Raw genomic sequence first — 6818 nt, 5'->3', positions numbered from 1 at the left:
CTATCTACATTAGTTAGAGGATTTAGGAGTTACTTTTGATTAGGTGATACGACTTTAGCCTGTCAAAATTCGGCGCCGTTGCCGGGGAAACGATTTTATTTTTATTTTCTTATTATTTTTGTAGTCTAGATTATCCCCTCTTATCTCAAAGAACGTTAGTGTTTTGAGGCAATTCTCATATTTGTCTTTTAGTTCTTTGTTTATGCCCAGGTGTTTCAGATCAGGTTACATTCCATTCGATCCTGAGATCGAGCGCTCATTCCATAGACAAAAGAATCTTTATAGACAAATCCTAGCGGGTTCTGAGGAAGACAATAATCTAAGAGACCCTCTAACTGATTCTAGTGACTCAGAAATTCCTTCAGATCCAGAATTAGAGATGGCGGTACCTAAGAAGCTAAGTGATTATTCACAACCAAAGCTTACAGATTTTCCACATCTTACTCCCACTCCAGCACTTGATGGGGTACAATTCGAGATTAAACCCTAATTTATCACAATGATAGAAAGGAAGCAATTTAGTGGAGCTAAGGGTGAAGACCCAAATCTTCATATTGCAGAATACTATCAGTATTCTAATACTATTAGGCAAGCTGGGGTCACACAAGACCAAATCAGGGACATTCTCTTTCCTTTCTCTTTATGTGGAAAAGCCAAATTATGGTTTAATGGATTAAATAGAACTACACTTGGTATAACTGACTAGGAAACTCTTGTTTTAAATTTCTATAATAAATATTATCTTGCAGAGAGAACAGCTGTATTACGAAGTGCTATTCAGAACTTTGCCCAAGAGGCCGATGAAACTTTATATGAGGCTTGGGAAAGGTTCAAGGATCTTCAGAGAGAATGCCCCCACCATAATCTGGCACAATGGCAGTTGATCCAAGCCTTTTACAATGGGATTGGAAATTCATCTAGCATCACTACAAGAAAAAGGCGAATTAGCAACGGCCAAAGTAGTCACAAATCCGTCGCAAAAATGGGTTTGCGACGAATTTGCAACTACTTTGGTTAGTCACTAAAGACCTCGTCGCAAATCTATTTTTGCGACTAATTTTTAGATAGTCGCAAATTTAGCGACAGATTTGCAACGACTTTGCAACTACCATTTAGCAACTAACTTCAAATTTTAGCAACTAAAACATTGTCTGTTGTAAAATATTTGCGACGAATTAGCGACTACAAAGACCAATGATTTAAGACTACAAAAACCAATATTTTGCGACGGATTAGCGACTACTAAACCAAACTTTTGGACTACTAATTTATTTTGCAACGGATTAGCAACTATGAGACCAAACTTTTGCGTATACGGAGACTAATTTATTTTGCAACGGATTAGCGACTACGAGACCAAATTTTTGCGACTACGAAGACGTTTTTTTTTTTTTGGCGACAGATTAGAGAATACTAAGATCAATTAATTTTTAACTAACCATTGAGTCTCTAAACAAATCTGCAATCGCTAAATTTGACTATCAATATTTGGAGACCATCATCAACACAAAGCAACTATTGAATTTTTAATTTTGGTAAAATAACACAAAATATTAACCAACTTTTACATTACAAGAGTGCTTACATTACATAAGAGTGTTCGTACTGCTCAATAATTTAAACAATATAAGCTCACCTTTATCTACTTAGACATATGCATCTTCAATTGCTAACAAAGTTGTTTTCTGATATAAGTTACTCTAGATAACCTCAATCGTAATCCTCTAACCTCGTTGAGCTATCATTAAAAATCACGTCTGTTTGCCAGGTACAATTAATCAATATATTGAAGAAATCCACCCTGCAATATCAACAAAAAGCCTAAATCAATATTTATTGTATGACATGTATTGATGCACACCATGTCAAATTGGAATACTTTTTCTAACCTTTATTGTATATGCATGAATTGGTATCATCAACCTTGGAGAAGAAAGAAAAGTGCTCCGTATGAGATAACAAATGCAACAAAAATCAGCAAAAAGCATCCAAGTACATAGACTTCTCTTTAGCAACTTAACATGTGGGGAAAAAAAAAAGTAAGAATAAATAACTTACTTTTTTAACTCTATATCACTCACGAGTTTAATGAAGCAATCCCATTGTAGTTGTAATATTGGATCTTTTTTAAAGACTAATATTGGATCTTTGATCAAACTTATCCCATCACTCTCCACCCTCGTAAACAGGATGGTTAGACTAACACGACTTTAACTGTAGTATAGTATAAATAGGGATGTCAATGGGGCGGGGCGGGGCGGGGCGGGGCGGATGTTGGCCTTCCCATCCCCATCCCCACCTAATATTTTCATCCTCATCCCCATCCCCATCCCCGCCCCACCGGGTAAAACTCCAAAACCATCCCCGCCTCACCCCCCACTTGGATATCCATCCCCACCTAATCCCCACCAAAGACCCGCCTAATCCCCACCCAAGATCCACCTAATACCCGTATCTCAAATACACAATCTTACATAATTAATACGAATTATAAAATAAAACATTCTATACACATTTTTGTGTTATAATATAAGTGTCGTACAAAGTACTATAATTAATATTGTATTTCATGTAATTATTTTATAAATAGAATAAAAGTATGTAATTTTGCTTTAAAAGATATATAGATGTGGGTATGAGGTGGGGATGAGGCGGGTACGAAGTGGGGCGGGTGGGGCGGGGCGGGGATGGGGCGGGTACAACTTAAAATCCACCCCCGCCCCATCACCCATGGAGGGTATGGTTTTAATCCCCATCCCCGCCCCACCACCCGCCAAACCGAGACCCATCCCCGCCCCACTGGGGCAGGGATGGGGCGGGTCTCCTACTTGACCCGCCCCACTGACATCCCTTAGTATGAATGATCAAAGAGCCAAACTATCCATATCAGCCACAAATCATTTTTACTGAACATCAATAACCCATGCCCAAAAGTTTATACTAATTTTCCATGTAAGCTAATTTGCAATGTCTAGCTCTAACCTTAATAGATAAAAGTTCAATTGAAATCTAAACCAACACAGCATTTCAACCATCATTATGAGATTTTTTCTATCTTATACATACGTAAATTTTAAGAAAAGAAAAGTACTCCACTAATTCAGATAAATCAAAGTCTGTACAAAACCTAAATGCAGATTCCAAAGTAACATGCTCCAATATATTATCAATCAAATAGGGGAATGCAACGAACCCACTCCCACCACCACCTATGACACTCACATACAGCAAGCAGCAGGGGCAGACCTACAAAAACAACAGAGACCAACAACAACAGCAAGCAAAGAGAGACAGAGGACAGATGAGCAGCAGGGCAGACAGGCCACCTTAGGCCATTTGTTTGTATTGTGCAAAAGTGGAAAGAAGACAAGAGTAGTACTTGTAGTAATTAAGGCCTTGTTGCCAACTTATGCAATGTAGTAGTAGTATAAATAGAGTAGTCTAGAGTAGAGAAGTTTAGGCAGAATATGATAGTAGTAAGTTCTTGGAGAGTGATGGCCTAAAGCTATTAACGAGTGTACGCAAGCTTTAAGCTTTTCTATCAAAAACAACCTTCCGTCCATTTTTTCTTTATCGCGCCACGCTAGTTCGTTGCAGGAAATAAAGCCAATCAGATTAAATAATCTAGATTCTTAATTTCTAATCGCATAAACTATAACAATTAACAAACAATAATTTGACAACTACAATTGAAATATTTAAAACCGAAAACAGAAAATTTTTACAAAAGTGACCTGACAAAGATCTTGAAGTATAGAATAAGAGTTGGGTCAATTTAAGCTCTGCATAAGAATTGGACATGGCTAGCGATCGTGGCAAAAAACTCCTACATTGCAGTAGATTAAAGGAAAATTTACCCACAGATAAACAACAAAGAAATGCAAGGAAAACTGCTTTATTCTACAAAGTTCACAAATAGAAAAACCAAATCTAATTATTTACTCATTTATTTACAGCCATAAAATCCAAATGATAGCCAAAAAAGTTGAGTACCCAAATAAATTCATGTTCCTTGCAAATCGATAAAGCCAATAAGCAGCATTATATAATTAAAAGGACAACACAATAGCCTATATGCACCAGCACAAACAATAAGAGTCTTCTACAAAAGAATTCAGCTTAAAAAAGTTTATAATGCCCTCATTCACACAGGAATGTCCTTAATTATTGAAATTGATATTCACCACTAATTCCCTTCACAGTACGAGTATTATTCATTGCCACATTCCACACATGATATCTGTAAGCTAATTTGACCAGCCCATTAATTTGAAGGTGCCTGGATTACTAGAGTACAATTAATAGGAAATGATCACAATTTTTATTTTGTCGGCCATGCTCTGACTAGTTACAATTTGACAAATTCCTCGTTGTTTAAAATTAACATGCTGCATTGCATTTACTTTATAGTTTAACAAATAAAAATAAGGCAGCCTTTTCATTCCACAAGTAGCACATTTTTTTTACCCAGAATAAACTTATCTTTCATGCATTAATAGGTACACATTAACATGCTACATTGGATTTACTTTGTAGTCTAACATTATTTCTGTTGTTTTATCATTGATGATCCCATTGTCACGGTAAGTCGGTAACCAAGCAGTAGCAATTTAAGCCCAGAAACAGAATTAAATCAGAGCAAAACCAGAAATTAAATGAAGTTTAGGCGAACCTCAATACTCTCCATCCATTGATTATCCCATTACAAATTAGAACTACACTTTAACCAATCAACCCCCTTTCTTACACTAATAGAGAGAAAAAAAAAGGTTTGAATTATCAAACTCGGGATTGTTACATTGCAAATAATTAGGGCTTTTTGCATAATCAATCAATTTTGAATGATTTTTCATAAATTGACTTCAATTAAACCATGGAAACCAAAATAAATTCAAAAATTGGACAATAAATTCAATGATAACCCTAAAATTCACAATTGGAAATTTACATTAAGCAAAAGATGGAGCGGCGTCAGGCGGTTAAACTAACCTGGAAGGAGAATTGGTGGCGCAGCGGCGGCAAATGAAGATCGACGGTGACATGTTGAGTCTGTGAACTTGGCCTTCTACGTTTTATTTTTTTATTTTAAAATTTTTTTTTAAGGAAGAAGAGTCTGTACGGAACTATTGATGAATAATGACTTAAGGAGTGATTTATTGTGTGTTTAGTGGTAACACGTTATGCTAAATTGCTAAGGGTTTATCTTATTTCGTTTTTAATAGTAGTAATTTCTTTTTAAAAAATGGTAGCGACTACCAAATTAGTCGCAATATAAATTACAAATTATCAATAAAAAAATTTTTTCAAGTTAATCAACTTCAACAACTATAATTTAGTTGCAAAAAATTATAATAGCGTCGCAAATTAGCGACCACATAGCAACTAATGCAAAATTAGTTGCAATATTTGCGACTACTCGTTTCTTTCAGTCGCAAAAATATTCTTTGTGACTGAATATTATGGGTGGTCGCAAATATCAGTCACAAATTAGCGATTGCATAGCAACTACTACAAAATCAGTTGCAAAATTTGCGACAATCCGTCTCATTCAGTCGCAAAAATATTTTTTGTGACTGAATATTAGGGTAGTCGCAAAATATCAGTTGCTAATTTCCCTTTTTCTTGTAGTGTAGAATAATATTGGAGTCTACAACTAGTGGGAGGTTTATGAACCTTAATGTCAACGATGCAGGGAAAGTTATTGAAGATATGGCAATTTATAACTCCCAATATGGGAATCCTATAGGATTTGCTAACAAAGGGAAACATAGTGTCGACTTTGTATCCTTTTTACAAGCTCAATTAACCTCTATCTGCCAGAAATTAGATAATCTTAGTACTGCAAATGTAGCTAATGTTTCTGCAATTAATAATAATGCTAATGAGGCTTTATGTGAAAATTGTGGAATTGTAGGACATTGGGAGCAAGATTGCAGGAGTTTCGTGGAGCAAGTCAGTGCCTTTCAAGCTTATAGGCAGAATAACCCATACTCCAACACCTACAATCTTGGGTACCGAAATCATCCATATCTTTCCTACCGGAGCACCAATGTTCAAAATCCACCACCTCCATAATAATCACAGGCGCCACAACAAACTCAGCAGAAATATTACAACCCCAATGCTGCTAGAAGAACCAACCACAACAACCCTGCTCATCTTTCGACCCTGCTTCGTCAGAAATTAGAGCGATGTTGGCTAGTATGCAGAAGCACATAGAGAGTAGAGATGCCCAAATTGATTCGATCATAGCACATAATAAAATTGTAGGTAATCAAATTGCGCTGATTTCTACTACTCTTCAAGCCCGTCAACAGGGAGCCCTGCCAGCACAACCAACCAGGCCTACGGATCAAGATTTTGCAATTACTCTAAGGAGTGGTTCACACTATGAAGGGCCCCCTATGCACAGAGATGATGAACCTATTTTATTAAATAATGCTAATCTTGATTCCATTAAACCTGAAAATGTAGCTAATAGCCCTGCAGGGCTAAAGAGTAGTACTAATATTTATGAAAATACATTGCAGGGTACAACTCCAGGGAAGGTGGAAACTCTAGATAAGAGCAGTAATGCTCCAAAGCAAGTTATCAAACTTCCATTCCCCAATAGTCACTTGAAAACAAATTTGGATAAGCAGTTTGGTAAGTTTCTGGAAATGGTAAAAGATTTGCAGGTAACAGTTCCCTTCACTAAATTAATTGCAAAAATTCCTGCATATGCAAAATTCATGAAGGAAATATTGACAAGACAAAGGTCTATTAGTGAGGTAGAGACAGTAGCTTTCACTGCAGAATGTAGTGCCGTAATTCAAAAT

General features: G+C 36.3%; 1 long non-coding RNA gene and 1 other non-coding gene across 3 annotated transcripts; both read right to left on the bottom strand.

Annotated features, from left to right (window-relative positions):
* Positions 1–760: 760 nt before the first annotated feature.
* On the bottom strand, positions 761–867 carry LOC145625865 (small nucleolar RNA R71). The gene has a single exon (XR_014110764.1). It is a non-coding gene; the product is annotated as a small nucleolar RNA R71 (small nucleolar RNA).
* A 651-nt stretch (positions 868–1518) lies between these two features.
* Positions 1519–5264, bottom strand: LOC145612566 (uncharacterized). Of its 2 annotated transcripts, none has more exons than XR_014106644.1 (2): positions 4990–5264; positions 1519–1801 (listed from the first exon to the last, which is right to left on the bottom strand). It is a non-coding gene; the product is annotated as an uncharacterized LOC145612566 (long non-coding RNA). The 2 variants fall into 2 exon arrangements; XR_014106645.1 differs by lacking the exon at positions 4990–5264 and adding an exon at positions 1890–2020.
* Positions 5265–6818: the final 1554 nt, after the last annotated feature.

The sequence above is a fragment of the Chenopodium album genome, chromosome 3 (genome assembly GCF_948465745.1).
Source record: "Chenopodium album chromosome 3, dcCheAlbu1.1, whole genome shotgun sequence".
Taxonomy (NCBI): Eukaryota; Viridiplantae; Streptophyta; class Magnoliopsida; order Caryophyllales; family Amaranthaceae; genus Chenopodium; species Chenopodium album.
Note: the sequence above shows the minus strand (reverse complement) of the source record. Positions and strands in the feature narration are given on the sequence as shown.